At 45.0% G+C, this 14,951-nt stretch overlaps 1 long non-coding RNA gene across 1 annotated transcript; it reads right to left on the bottom strand.

Moving 5' to 3' along the window:
- Positions 1-12,977: 12,977 nt before the first annotated feature.
- Positions 12,978-14,600, bottom strand: LOC120663904. The gene is made up of 2 exons (XR_005670647.1): positions 14,208-14,600; positions 12,978-13,887 (listed from the first exon to the last, which is right to left on the bottom strand). It is a non-coding gene; the product is annotated as an uncharacterized LOC120663904 (long non-coding RNA).
- Between the last annotated feature and the right edge of the window lie 351 nt (positions 14,601-14,951).

Here is a 14,951-nt window from a genome sequence, read left to right as displayed (position 1 = left end):
TGAATTTTCCGCTTTCCAAATTACAAAATTTAACATCGGAACTATTGATTAGTGTTTCTTACAACCACATGCGACAAGCAACTTTGATCACTAACTTATGTTGATTTTTTAGAAGCCATTATTGTGCAATCGTGTATCGCTTTCCATATATCGAAACCAAATATCGCCATAATTTTGCATGTATCCCAGCGCATCACTTTTTTTAAGCGCAAGAGGGTAAACAATGGTTCATTACGGTCTTGGCAAGCAAAAAAAATTCAACCAAAATACTAGTCTACCTTTTGTGATTATTTTAGGCCAATAATGCACTTGAAAAGTTGACATTTGAATCTATCAGACTCTACTGGCTGCAAAGCACGTCGCAGGGAATTAAATGGATTATTCCTCCATCCAATCCGTAGCCGCAAAGCACTTGTTCAATGTGCTTAGCCATCCTATCTAGTCAGTGCATTAATTTGGTGTCAACTGGATGGTTGGAGACTACTGATAATATGTGTTCCAGGACAGTGGTTGCTTTTTTATAAATGAACGTATACAAATCAAAAAGCAGCAGCACAGAGTTGATTTTTCTTTTTGTCTAAAGCATCTTCAAGAGGCTCTTCTCTAAAAGAGTCTGTGGAGAGGTTGAGGGAGAGGATAGTTAATTTGGAGAGGCAATTTGGAGAAGCTGTGGGTACCCTACCATGTAGAAAGCTTTTTATTTACCTCTTCGTTTAGCTAAGAATTTTAGCTAGTTTGTTGGAGTTACTCTAATATACTACTAGGAAAAAGTTTAATTTACTCCCCTCCACTATAATCAAAGTCTAGATAACCCTCTAAACTATAATTTGGTTCAATTTACCCCCTAAACTATGCTATTTAGTTTATTTTACCCCATAACATAATTTATCTTTTTTGTTTCTCCATACACAAGTTGAACTTTAAATTCAAATTTTGCAGGATGGTAGTGGACATCACAATGCATAATTAGAAAAAAATTATAATTTTTCCCCATTAGTTTTCATATAATTTGAACTCCAATTATTAATTTATTATTAAATACCATAACCTATCAAAATAAAGATAAAAAATTATGATGTATTTTTTCTAACGTACATTATGGTGTGTACTATTATCTTGTAAAATTTCAATTTAAAATTTTATCTATGCATGGAGAAATAAAAAAGACAAATTATATTGGGGGTAATTTGAACCAAATGACATAATTTGGGGGTAAAATAAACCAAATAATAGTTTAGCGGGTTATCCAGACTTTGGCAATAGTTGAGGGGAGTAATTTAGACTTTTTTTTCATACTACTACCATAGTCCATATACATGTGCATTATATGCTGTATGTTTTATTCTTCCGATGTATGACGACCTTGCAAAACTAATAAATTCAAAACTGCAGCTTATAAACTGCAAGCAGAGCAATATATAAGCGCGCTCAAATAAACCTCATGAGCTGTGGCAGCTTATCATCGTGGCACACTTGCAATAAAAGATCCGATAAAAACACCCATTGCACATGAATAAACATCAACTAACTCTCATGGTTTGGTGGTCTTTGGAGACTTCATAGGAGGTGTACGTTTCTTTCACGTTTTTATTTGCCATCTTATGCATGCAGCGCTAGCTGTCCCATTGACGTCTGTGAACCGAAACTATATTTTGTCTAAGGTGCAGAGTCCAATCTACGCACTTCACCAATTAACCATGCACATCAAACATTGGGCAAAACCACATTTTGGCTTTGCACAAATGAATTTGACCTTGTCAACATTTGACTCGAAAGGGGATGTACACAATTAACCAAGAAAAATTCAGGACACCGACTTAGCTTTAGTTGTCCAAGAGAATCTTGCCGCCACTCCAAGTGTTTATCATGTGTTGGGTATTTCAATTCAATGAGTAGAAAGTAGTAAAGCTTTGGCAAAGAAGAACCAAATACTTGTTTACCTTTAATATATTTTTTTAAGGGCTCTAGAGAGCTATGGCAAAGGTTACATACCCTCCAACCAAATAACTTCAAATCTCTAGGGGGTCAAATTACTCCAGTGCTGGAGTATAAACCTTCAGCAAATTTGTCATGGCGATATAGAACAGTGGTCCTGCTTCTTTTTCGAAAATATAAATAAACCAAACAGAGACCCAAATATGCACATAAGTACAGGCCACACATATGGCTCAATTATTTCAGATGAGGATGGAAACTAAACTATATTAATATTGAACATATATGAAATGCTTTTTCTAAAAAAAAGAAAATATGAAACGTTTAATACTAGGGAAAAGTCCGAATTACTCTCCTCAAGTATGGATAAAGTCCGGACAATCCCCTTAACTATCTTTTGGTTCAATTTGACCCCTAAACTATGTCATTTAGTTCAATTTACCTTCTAATACAATTTATCTTTTTTATTTCTCCACATACAAGTGAAATCTTAATTTAAGATTTTGCAGGTTTGTAGTGGGCATCACAATGTATGTCAAAAAATAAATTATGAATATTTCATCATTATTGTGTTACTTTATTATTAAATATCATACCCTATCAAAATAACGATGAAAAATTCTTCACATATTTTTTATGATGTATGCTATCATCTTGGAAACTTTTAACTTAAAACTTCACTTGCGCATGGATAAATAAAAAGATTAATCTTGTTAAGGGATAAATTGGACCAAATGATATAATTTATGGGGTAAACTGATCCAAGAAATAATTTAGGGTGTATCCGGACTTTGACGATACTTGAGGGAAGTAATATGGACTTTTTCCAATACTAGGAAAAAGTAATACTACATCAAAGCATCATCCATTCCTTGCTCTTTTTCATTCCTCCTTCCGATCCATACGTCTGACTTTGCAAATATAAATTGAAAGAAAAAAGGCACAACAACTGAATGACAGAGTAGGAAATACGTGCACATACCTATTGGCAGTTTGGCACGCAGGAGAGGGGCTCATCACGACTTGCGGCTTGCGCACTAGGTGGCAAGTTAGTTTTGGTCAACTTATATATCCATGTTATATTAAGAAGAAGTAACACAGATAATGGTGATCGGGTACGACACCGGAAACTACATGGTTGCATATGTGCCCTCCATTATTTCTAAAATTTTGATACTATGTAATGTGCTTTGCTACAATACTCTATGATGACTATGTTTATTTATATATATTTTTTAATTTTATAAATAGAAAAATTGGAAATATCTTCCTATTAGATCTAACTTCCATGTATGAATGTATTAGATCTAACGTGGGAGATAACATGGCGATTTCTTCGTTTTCTCTAACGTGCATGAGAGGAAAATAAATTGTGAGAGGTGACATGACCGTTTTTTTTTCACTAAAGTGAACGTGACATGGGTGAGATGTGAGATGTGAGATGAAAATACTCCATCATGTTTTTCTCTTCATGCTCATGTTAGATATATTATGATCTTATAATGACATGCAATATAACATATTTTCTTCTAATGTGGCATGGGTTAGTTGTATCATTATTTTCCCTAATGTGACATGGGTGAGTTGTAATTAACTTTTTTCCTAACATGAATGGCTATGTATTTGGGATCTCGAAATTTTTTTATCTCTTCTAAAATTTAATGGATCATATTTATTTCTTTTTAGCTCCTAGGAGGTAAGCAAAGTATTGTTGCAAGAGCCAACTAATAAGATTAAATAATATTTCGTAAAAGTGCATCAAAATGCTAAGACATAGTCGCAAGACAGAATAAAGGAAAAATATATACTAGAACTTGATTCTTTCTTTTGACTTAAATGGTTGGTGGTCAGATTTTTTTTTATGATAAGGATGAACTGAATGGCAAATTGCCATCGATAATCATCTAATGATTATATGCTAGAGTCTCTATACTTCCGGTTCCTAATAAAATTATCCAGTGCTTTGAGGTTTGACTTTGCAAAAACCAAGAAGCAAAACTTAACAACTGGATGACAGATCGATGAGCAGATGAAAGCCAAAGGTTATCTAGAGAGGACTCAGAGGAGCATTAGCTAACCAGTGTCAACTTAATTATATATCAACATAACAAGTAACACACATGTCTGGATCCGTGTTACATATAGCATGATGATTATGACATATATATAATACTTAGAAAACATGTAAGAATAAAGGTTAACTAATACGTAACTAAATATTTAATAATATGTAAATAATATTAAATAATATTTTGTAAAAGTGCAATAAGGTTTTTTTGCCTAACTAATCCTCTCAACATGCCAAGGCATAGTTGCAAGATGAAATGAAGGCTAAAACACCAGAACTTGAAGAAAACTTGACTTATATAGTTGGTCGTTATGTTTTGTTGATGATAAGCTTTAAGCTCATAAGGATGGACTGAACTGAACTGCTAGTTTGTTTACTTCACGTTCAACCGTTCATAATAAAATTGCTTAGTGCTTCCTGTGAGGCTGACGTTGCGAAAACAAAGAATGAAAGAAACAAAATTGAACAAAACCGAGACAGATCGATGAGAAGAACATTATCCCGGTCGTACGATAGGAGGTGTACAAATAGTCAGTTCATTATCACATTGTTATTATTGTCACCGGTCGGTCGGTACGGCTGCGTGCATATATAGCATATACACAAGAATATCATGCCACACGGGTTAGGGTTTAGAACTTAAATCCAACACCCTCATACATGAGTGATGTGGCCAATTCACAAGTCGTACACTTGTATGCGTACGGCAGGGTTGGACCTTTTTGGCGTGTAGCGTGGCGGCGACATCATCCCCTTCTGACTTTGCCTCCTCAAATCCGACGTGTCTTCTGACCTTTCTTCTGCAGACAAGACGATCTATATATCAAACCGACGTCAGGTTGTTTATCCGGCCTGGATTATTGTTGCTTGACGGAAGGAAGTGCATGCATATATCCTGGATCTCGAAAAAAGAACTTGGTGAGTTGCTGCTTATGATGAGCTAGCGTTGTTCTATAGTTTATGCTACACCTTATCTATCAAGTAGATGTTCGATCAAGACGCGGTCAACTTTTTAATGGATCACAACATGTGTCGCTTGGCTCCGTACTTGACCTTTTAACAATCACACGTGGCCGGCCGGGTCAAGTCAAGGTAACCAGATGATGATCGCAAATTAAATCAACCGTACATTTGGGTTGCCAAAAGAATTAGCTACCCATAAGTAAATGCCTTTATCATCTGCCGCCGTGTTCTGACTTTCTAACCTCTTCTCAGGCAGTTGCATCATCATAGTACCTTCTTCTGTTTCTGATCAACTCTTTTCTATTGGATGCTGTGTATCTGTCCTGTACTTGTGTGTTGGATTGGCTTGCTTCCTCAAGGAAACAACAAGCAGCCGTTGGATTAAAGAACTTCTCTCTGTGGATCATCTGCTCATGTATCATGCATCTTATTAGTGATGTGTGGCTAATAATAACTAACGTGTCTGCTGGGGAGCACAAATTTTTGCAGATAAGCATCTGACGTACTTTATACTAGAAAAACAATTAGCGCGCGCACACACACATACCTTTTGCGTTTTGTTCATGACCATACACACAGGTGTGGAACCATGCATCTTCGCATCATTACCAGATTTCTGAATGTTCACGACTAAGGACATAGCGAGGAATATGCGTTTTGCATTCTTTTCTCAGTGTTGTCCTTGCATTGGCGCGTTGCTAAATGCGACTTCGGGTGTGTTTAGATCCCCCAAACTCCTCCAAACTTTCCATCACATCGAAATCACATCGAAACATTAAATATAACAAATGACTCATGCATGGAGTACTAAATGTAGGTAAATAAAAAAACTAATTGCATAGTTTTGATGTATGTTACGAGACGAATCTTTTGAGTCTAGTTAGGTCATGGTAGGACAATATTTACCACAAACAAACGAAAAGTGCTACAGTGTGCTACAGTGTCCGATGTGACCTTTTCTACCCGTTTTCCAGAGATCTAAACACGGCCTTCGTCGTATCTTGGCCGATGGGATGTTACGTGTCCATTCTGGTCGGGCGTTTAGGTGCCATGGATCTCTACTACGATTTATCAAGATTTGACAGCGCAGTGATTGTGACATGTTGCTTATGTTAATGGATTGCCTAATCTGTCTCTTACTTGGCCCCGGAGGTGCTGATGCTGATGGCGAGAGAGAGAGAGAGGAAACTGGTAACTGGAAATGTCAACGAACGTAGGCATCAAAGAAGTGTGAACACGCATGCTCAAAGGCACACCGCACTTTTTCTCGAAAGGACACGGCACGTCTATCTCACTTTGAATTCAAACGGCCTTATTTGCAGTTTCTCACAGCTCGCTGTGTGCAAGGTTTTCACTCTGATTCAACTCTGCCTCGACTGCTTGTCGGCTGCCATGGACTAGTTGGTAGTCGCACATCTTCACTGCTTCTTAGTAAAGTCCACGGATCGTCAGTTGGCATGCTTCCTATTTGCCGTGATCCAGACATGAGTTAATTTCCCACAAAGATTTGCTGATTCTGGGGTTTTTAAAAGAACTCATGGAAATAACCTTGCTTGCTGATGAACTCTGCTGTTGCGTTGTCTGAATCTGTTGGAGCAGGCAATTTTCAGGAATTGTTCAGCAAGTCAGTTGGAGTGACAGACCCGCCGAGTTAAAACGCTTAATTAAGCGTAACCGCCATCATTTGAACACATTAGGCGTATTAGCTTAATTAAGTGTAACTTGACAGGCTGTTTCCAACCCACATGCCGATCGAAACACACCAGAAGTCTCGCACGAAGACGAGCGCAGAAGGTACCAGCACGATATAAACTTACAAAAATAGTAAACTGCGTTAAGACTTTTACAAAACAGCTTTAAATTTAAAATTTACAAATGAAAAGATAGCAGCGGAAAAGAATCTAACTTACAGAGCATTTTTACTAGAGAATAAATAAAACAAACTAAATAAATCGAGAACTACCGAGACGTGAAGACAAGGCGCCACATCGAGCCCACCGATATGACACCTAGTTAGCTCCTAAACCTGAAATAGGGTAAATAACAAACCCTGAGCAACTAATACTCATTAAGACTTACCCGACCAGTGGGTATAACTTAGGCCACATACCTAGACATGCAAGGCTTTTGGCTGGTGGTTATTTTGCAGAAAATCGGCTAAAGTAATTCCTTAGTTTCCTTATTTTAGCCCAAGTTCTATATAAATTAATCATAGTTTAATATTTGCACAACCAATTCTAGAGCAAATATAGTGGAGCAATAAATGATAATTCATTGTGTTCATCATCGTAGGTATAACTATTATTCCATCACAACACTACGATGCGACGCAGTGACCAAGGTGCTCATATCCGAGAGCGACTGACGGCGAATCGATTCGATTTAACCTTGCAAGGTAGATCTAACCAACACGGCACGTGTATGCCCCGTCGGACCACACGCACCAACCCTTCCCCTCCCCGCCTCGAATTACAGAACCACCCCACCTACATATTGTCAGCCGAGCTCAACGAGAGACCACCAAAAGTAAACATATGCATCCCGTTTCTCCCCGACTACTCGACTCGCCCTAAGGGGTGGTGATGAAGTTCTGTACTTTCGAAGCGAGGCAGTACTAGGCTTACCGGTTTCGACTACCTCCTACTCCCGGCATGCGGTTAGTACAATTCAAACATGACCAGCAGGGCCAACAACGGTACGGTCCTTAACCGACTCAGATGGGACTAAGACACCCAGGAACCCTGTCCTGCTGCCATACCTATACATCATCATCAATTTCCCGTCCGGTCTCAAATTTCCATGCATTCTATATCCATTTCAACAACTCATGTGTCGAAAAATAAATAAATCTCATATCTCCCGAGTAACCGGAAATTACTCGACTTCTAAACATCCTATATCTCGCGAGTGACAAGAAGTCACTCGACTTCTACCGAGAACTCTTAAGCATAGCATTACTATCGTCCTAACATACTAGTATAAACTCAAGGAAACCTAGGGATCATGCAACTAGGGTTTCAACCAATTACTATACGTAATGCACAAGTAATAGATATATATATGTGTCATAATTTAAATTAATAGGTTGTGCACCGGGGCTTGCCTGAGGGTAACACTAAGTTAGTGTTAATTCTAGCAATGCCTTGGGCTCTTCCGACCATTGGACCGGGTCTTAACGAATTCCTTCTCGATCTTTCTGCTCCGATCCTGGGCTTCACGATCCATTCGCAGACAACGTTCTCGCTACAAGTTCTACATGTATGCACATAACATAAGAGAATGCAAATATGATTTTACAATTACAAGTAATCAACAATTGGAAACAAACGCTAAGGATTTACACTAACTCACTCCTACGAATCCCTACTCTGTTCTGCTAATACCGGTCAGACCGGTCTATAAAACCGGTCAGACCGGTCGTGACTGGATGAGACTCTAAACCCTAAATCCGGATTATCCGGACGTATTCTCGGAGTATCCAGACTCCCAAGCCCGGAGAATCCGAACTTAAACCTGGAGTGTCTAAACCACTACAAACCCAGAGTATCCGGACAAACGGCCGGACCGTCCGGACCCCTACCGGTCAGACCAGTCCCTCCGACCGGTCAGACCGGTCCTGCCCAGGTCAAAACCTAGAATCCTTGGCGCGGCAAAAATCGCCCACAAATTCTAAAACCCTTCTAGGTACTAGTTCAGGGATACATTTGGGTGTTTTTTTACCAGAGAGAACCACCTAAAAACATCTAGAACTAGAGATCGACCATCACAAGCTAAAATACCTTAGCTGAGTGTTTCCCCCGCGAAGAACTTGGATCCGACGCACCCCTGGGTAGGGAATCGTGGAGAAGGAGCCTTCCCACGCTGATTTGATCCTTTACCCGGCCTTGAGATTGAATTTAGGGTGAGGATTTGAAATCCTAGGGTTTGGGAAAAGAGGGGCTCGGGAAGGGAGTGAGGGAGTTGAGTGAGGCGAGTGAACTGATGAGGGAGAGAGAAGATTTAAATGCTGTGGGGCCCAAAGTGGTTGAAACCGGCTCAACCGGTCAGACCGGTTGCCTCAGCCGGTCAGACCGGTCTGGCCAGGCTGACAAAGAAAATGCTATCTTATGGTTTGATCATTTAAGTTTGAAACTAGTTATGATTAATTTTAATTAAGATGGATTAACACCGGGGTGTTACAGTTGATGTGCATGTACCGGCCGGGACTCATTTTTCAGATGTCACTCAATTTTTTCTTGAATACACAGGAGAGCTGCGCATCTTCAAGAAGAATATTTCAACGTACACACAACGCGGAGTCACAGGTCACGCTCGTACACAAGCACCGTGGTGCAAGGAAAAGGAACATGCCCGAGCCGGGCCAACCCTTTAGTTTACTATTCACGCTTGAGACAACCTAAGCGCCGAGCACCAGCCGCTATCCATAAACGAATGTCCGGCTTGATGCGTTCAAGGAGCTCGTGCACGATCGTCGTTCTGGTGTCGCCAATGAGGACGCGAACAGCATCCCGGCGGGCTCTAGTGTTCAGCCCACGCACGTTCCAGGATAGAAGGACGATCTGATTCATTGGAAGAAGGAGACAACCGTGACGGCCATCATGCCCTGAACAGGGTTGGAGCTATTCAGATGTCTCTCAATCAGTTGCAGCAATCTAAATCTCTGAAATCAAGCCAGCAAGAACTATGCTATCCTAAACTCTGCTTTACTATCACGTTGGCGCCCAGCTTGTAATTCCTGAAACAGCTATCGCCATGGCCCAATGGCCTCCCCTGCACTGGTCGCCGCTCGCCGGCCGGCGTGCACACCAGCCCTAGTCCATGCGGCTCACCTCTGAATCTCGGCCATGCGCCCGCGCCACGCCGACGCCGTACGCTGCACCGCCGCCTACCTCGCTCGACGCGCGGCAGTAGAAACGGCAGCGACGCCACCGCCGCGCCGCGTGCGCTACTCGGAGCAGCCATGGTCGATCACCCCGCGCGGCGACGCTTCTTCGGAGCTTCAAGGCGCCTGTCCCTGGAGCCGCTGCTGGTAGAGATGGGGAGGCTGCCGACCGCTCTCCATAGGTTCCCTCGCCGCCTCGCAGCGCTCCTCGGCGGGCGGCGCTGGCCTCCCCTCGCCACAGCGGCACGGCCAGGAGTGGACGGTGTCTCGCCCACCGACCAGGAGTGGACGGTATTTCATTTACCGTCCACCCGGGTACCCGTAAGCCGTTCGATCTCTAACCAACGGCTGAGATTAAGCAAGGGAGGCCCAGTACAAGCGGGACGATGACCGGACCGAGCGCATTGGCACCCTCTCGTCGTCCTGCCGCCGTCCGCCGCCGGCGAGCTCGGAGGGCCGAGCGAGGTTTGCATGAACGCGCACGATCGATTACCAACCAATTAAGTAGCTCTCAAGCAGCTTCGCCGCCGCCGTCCGGCTTAACGTCGGCAGGTCTACGGACAACCATGGCGGCGCGTGTCCGTGTCCTTGCCTCCTTGATGGGCACATCAATCTTCGGGTGTTTCGGCGTCACGCATCTCTATTGTGATGCCGATGGCCACTTGCTCTGAACAAAGTCATGGAACGGAGGCATCGATGTCTGAACAAATACAGGCATCTCTCACACCCTGACTCCAACCAAACTGTGCTTGTTTGCTGTCTGCACAGCTCCCAACGCACGTCATTCAGCGTTTTCTGGTTCCGTCAGGCCCTGATTGAGTGATTGTGCTCGTGCAAATTTTTCTCTTGTATGAATTAGATGGGCACTGACTCTTCTTCATTCTGCTTGTGCCTGTCGTTGCAAAAGTTCAGTGTCAAACTAGTTCAAGTTTATCTAGTCCACAAGGTGACCATCACATTCTTTGGCCTATAGCGAGCATGTCTTTCAATGTCTACTGACTAAAGGTTCCAGCAGGCTTATTTCTAGTCGGTAGTCGCATATGTTCATTGCTGACCATGGATCGCAGTTGGCAAGTTTCTAGTGATCAAGACAGGATTTAGTTTTCCACAAACATTTGCAGATTCTGGTTTTAGAAAAGAGCTCTTGCAAACAGCGTTGCTTCTTAATGAACTCCGCAGTTGCGTTGTCTGAAGCAGTTAGAGCAGCTAGTTTTCAGGAATTGTTCAGTTGGTGTGCTTGTACGGGGACTCATTTTTCGGGAAATCCCAGGCAACATCAACTATGTCATCTGAAACTCCGCTTTACTGTCACGTTGATGCCCAACTTCTAATCCCTGAAAAAGCTACCACCACAGCTTGCACAAGGACTTCGCAATGGCAATGCATGGACTCATGGGCTCCCCTTCACTGGCCGCCGGCGACACACCAGCTTCAATCCATGCGGCTCACCCGCGGCCACTACAGCTTGCACAAGGATCCCGGCCATGCGCCGGCGCCACGCCGACGACGCCGTTCGCCGCACCGCCTCCTACCTCGCTCGCCGCGTCGCGCCACCTCGTCCAAGAATGGCAGGGGTGGGGAGGCTCTCTCGGCTCCTCGCCATGGCTTCCCTCGCCGCCTCGCAGGTGGCCAGCGGGCGGCGCTGGCCTCTCCTCGCCGCGACCAAGGCTGGACGGTGTTTCATCCACCGCCCGGGTGGACGGTGTTTCATTTACCGTCCACCCTGGGTGTCTGTGAGCCGTTCGATTCTCAACCGATGGTCGAGATTAAGCTAGGGAGACCCAGTACAAACGGGACGTTGATTGACTGGACCGAGCGCCCAGACGCCCTCTCGTCGTCCTGGCCCGCGCCGCTTCGCCGGCCTCTCCGTCGCCTCCGTCGAGCTCCGATCCCGCACTAGATTAAGTTCTGTGCTTGCTCCCGTCATCCTGCTGCTCTGCTTCGCCGCCGTCCGGCGACGGCGAGCTCCGGAGCCCGGAGGGCCGAGCGAGGCTTGCCGCTTGCATGGCGCGCACGCCCGATTACCAATTAAATAGCCCTCGACTCTCAAGCGGCTTCGCCGCCGCCCGGCTTAACGTCGGCAGGTTTATGGACAGGATCTCAAGGGAACTGAACTTGGGAATCCAAACCATGGCGTCATGTGCCCGTGTCATGGATCTCTACCACGAATCCACGATGCCGATGGCTACTTGCTCTGAACAAGTCATGGAACGGAAGCATCAAAGTCTGAACATATACAGGCATTGATAGTTGTGCTTGTTTGTTGTCTGCAAAGCTCCCATTTTCCAATGCACGTTATTCAATGGTTTTTTTGTTCTGTCAGGCCCTGATTGTACTGCTGCAAATTATTCTCCTTTATGAATCGCGTCTTGTTTAGTTATAAAATTCAAAATTCCAAATATATCATATCGAACAGAAATCTTACACGCATGGAATATTAAATCTAGATGAAATAAAAAACTAATTGCATAATTTGTTTATAAATTACTAGATGAATCTAATGAGCCTAATTAGACTCTGATTAGGCACTAAATTGCTACAGTAACTACAACAGTACCATATGCTAGTGACGGATTAATTAGTCTTAATAAATTCGTCTCGAAGTTTACAGACAAGTTTTGTAATTAGTTTTGTAATTAGTCTATATTTAATTCTTCAAATGTGAAAAGATTCTATTTCAAAAAATTTACGGCGGAAACTAAACAAGGGCTTAGATGTGCTCATGTGCACTGACTCTTCTTCGCTCTACTTGTGCCTGCTGCAAAAGTTCAGCGTAAAACTACTTCAGTATTGTCTAGTCCAAAAGGTGAGCATCGCAATCTTTGTCCTATAGTGAGCATGTCTTTCAATCTCTGCACTCCGCAGACTACAGGTTCCATGCTTACACATGGCTGCTTCCATCACATCTCATATGCCTTGAAATACCACTGGCAACTGCAGAGGCAGCGGCAGCAATGCTTACTTCTTACTGAAGTAGATTAGTGTTTTTTTGTACTAGAGCTACTAATACCTTGGATACTTGAATCAGATGCTCATCCGGTTACAGTTGCGTGTCATGAGCACCCTCCCTTTTGCCGCACCACAAAATAAAGCACGGGCAGATGCCGAGGCAGGAATTCAGAGCTCAAGTGCAAAAGAGTTCATCAGAATTTCCTCAATGATGCAGTGCTCAAGCATGCCAAGAGTGCTTGTTTAGTTCCAGAACTATTCTGTTGTACCAATCAGCGACGATTTTGCTACTCCGGATGAAACTCCAGCAACGAAAAGAAAAGAAAAATTAAATGTGAATTACTCCAGCTTCCAAGCTAAGCAGTAGTATCAGCCTAAGCATTGAGGTATGAAGGCAAGCGCATCATGTCAGATGAATCCTGTGCCAAACAAGCTACGGGCCGAGCCGCCATTGCCGGGCTCCCGGCGTGAAGTCAAGCTCGCCGCTGCTTCGCTCCTACCCGCTCGGAGGGCGACGATAGCTGAACAGAGGGATGGAACGGAGCACGCGAACTCCAGCAGCGAGGATGGCGGCGGCGGCGGCGGGCATCGCCGGAACGGGACGAGCCGATCGATCCGAACACTCGGAGCAGCCCTGATCGGTCGCCGCGGCGCGCCTGGCCTGCAGCCACGGTGCTGCCTGCTTCCAAGCTGGGAGGTGCCTCGCAGCTGGCCGGCAGGCGGCGCTGGCGGCTGGCCTCCCCTCGCCACGGCGGCACGGCCAGGGGTGCACGGTGCCTCGCTCGCCTACCGACCGGGGTGGACGGTATTTCATTTACCGTCCACCCAGGTACCCGTAAACCGTTAAATCTTCAACCAACGGCCGAGATTAAGGAAGGGTCAAACGGGGCGTTGACTTGGCCGAGCGCTTAGACGCCCTCTCGTCGTCCTGCCGCTCTGCTTCGCCGCCCTTGCTGCCGCCGTCCGCCGCCGGCGAGCTCGGAGGGCCGAGAGGTTTGCATGAACGCGCACGCTCTGAGCTCCCGCCGGCGCCCAGAGACGGTGAGGACGCATTGTAGCTGGCGGAGCTCGACGAGCAGCGAGGCCGCGCCTGCGGAATGCATTTGTCGCGCGGTTACGTTTAAATGTTTGAAATGAATATCCAGGCTAGAGGTCGTACTAGGGAAATCCCTAGGCCCTAGCAACCTCCGTTGATATCTGAAGATTTGGTTTGGATGTGTTTATCGGATGCCAACTTGGGTTTCGACAATGCATCGAAAATCAACGCGAACTCGGCGCGGCACCGCCCTCGCGCAGAGAGAGACGGCCGGATGGATCGCTTGCTCTCCATCTAGCACGCTCAAAAGAAGGGGGAAAGTGACGTACGTGATGGCGATGGGGAGAAGGAAGCGGGGACAGGAGCGCGCTCACCCGCGGCCTGGCGAGAACCACCGGAGGAGACGAAACGGCGGCGGCGCAGCAAGAGGAGCAGCTCATCTTCTTCCGTCGCTGGAGACTGGAGACGGAAGCAATGTGCCGGGAGGGAGGAGGGTCTCTCACCATCACGCCATTGTAAAGGAGTGAAGGACGGGACCAAGGATGCTAGCAGCTTCACCAACCAATCAGCGCGACGACGGCGAAGAGGATGCCGCTGGGACGCGCGCCGCGGACCACACAAATTCCCGTGGTCTGGTGCTCGCACGTGATGCACTGGCAGTCGTTCACCTGGAGCTTGAGATTCGTGCACCATGAGCACGAGATCTTCTGTGGCCGAAGACTTCTGCGGTCGCAAAAGTTTTACGGAAAACGTTCCAGATAGAAACGAGAGCTGAAAAAAAAATGAAATTGCTGTTAGATCAACACCCGAGGCTGAAAAATGTAACAAATGGATAAGAAAAATTGAGCAATCTGTGGAGGAAATAGACCTTTTTTTTGTAAAGAGTCCGTCTCTTCAACCACCAACTAAGAATCTCTTTGAGGCTGATGCTCTCGCGTCCGTCCTTATCTCCCCCAACAGTGCTGTGCGGGCGACAAAGGCGAAGCGCGAGGCGGAGCTTCTTCCGGCGCGGTTCCGCCGTCCCTCCTCCTCTCCGGTGGCTTACGCCGTCGGAGAGGAAGGGGGACGGGGGGAATCGACGTGCGGACTAGTATAGGATAGCTAGTTTCTAGTCCTAG

Source organism: Panicum virgatum, chromosome 3N (genome assembly GCF_016808335.1).
Source record: "Panicum virgatum strain AP13 chromosome 3N, P.virgatum_v5, whole genome shotgun sequence".
In the NCBI taxonomy this organism is placed as follows: Eukaryota; Viridiplantae; Streptophyta; class Magnoliopsida; order Poales; family Poaceae; genus Panicum; species Panicum virgatum.
The sequence above is the reverse complement of the archived record's forward strand: the minus strand, read 5'-3'. Positions and strand labels throughout refer to the sequence as shown.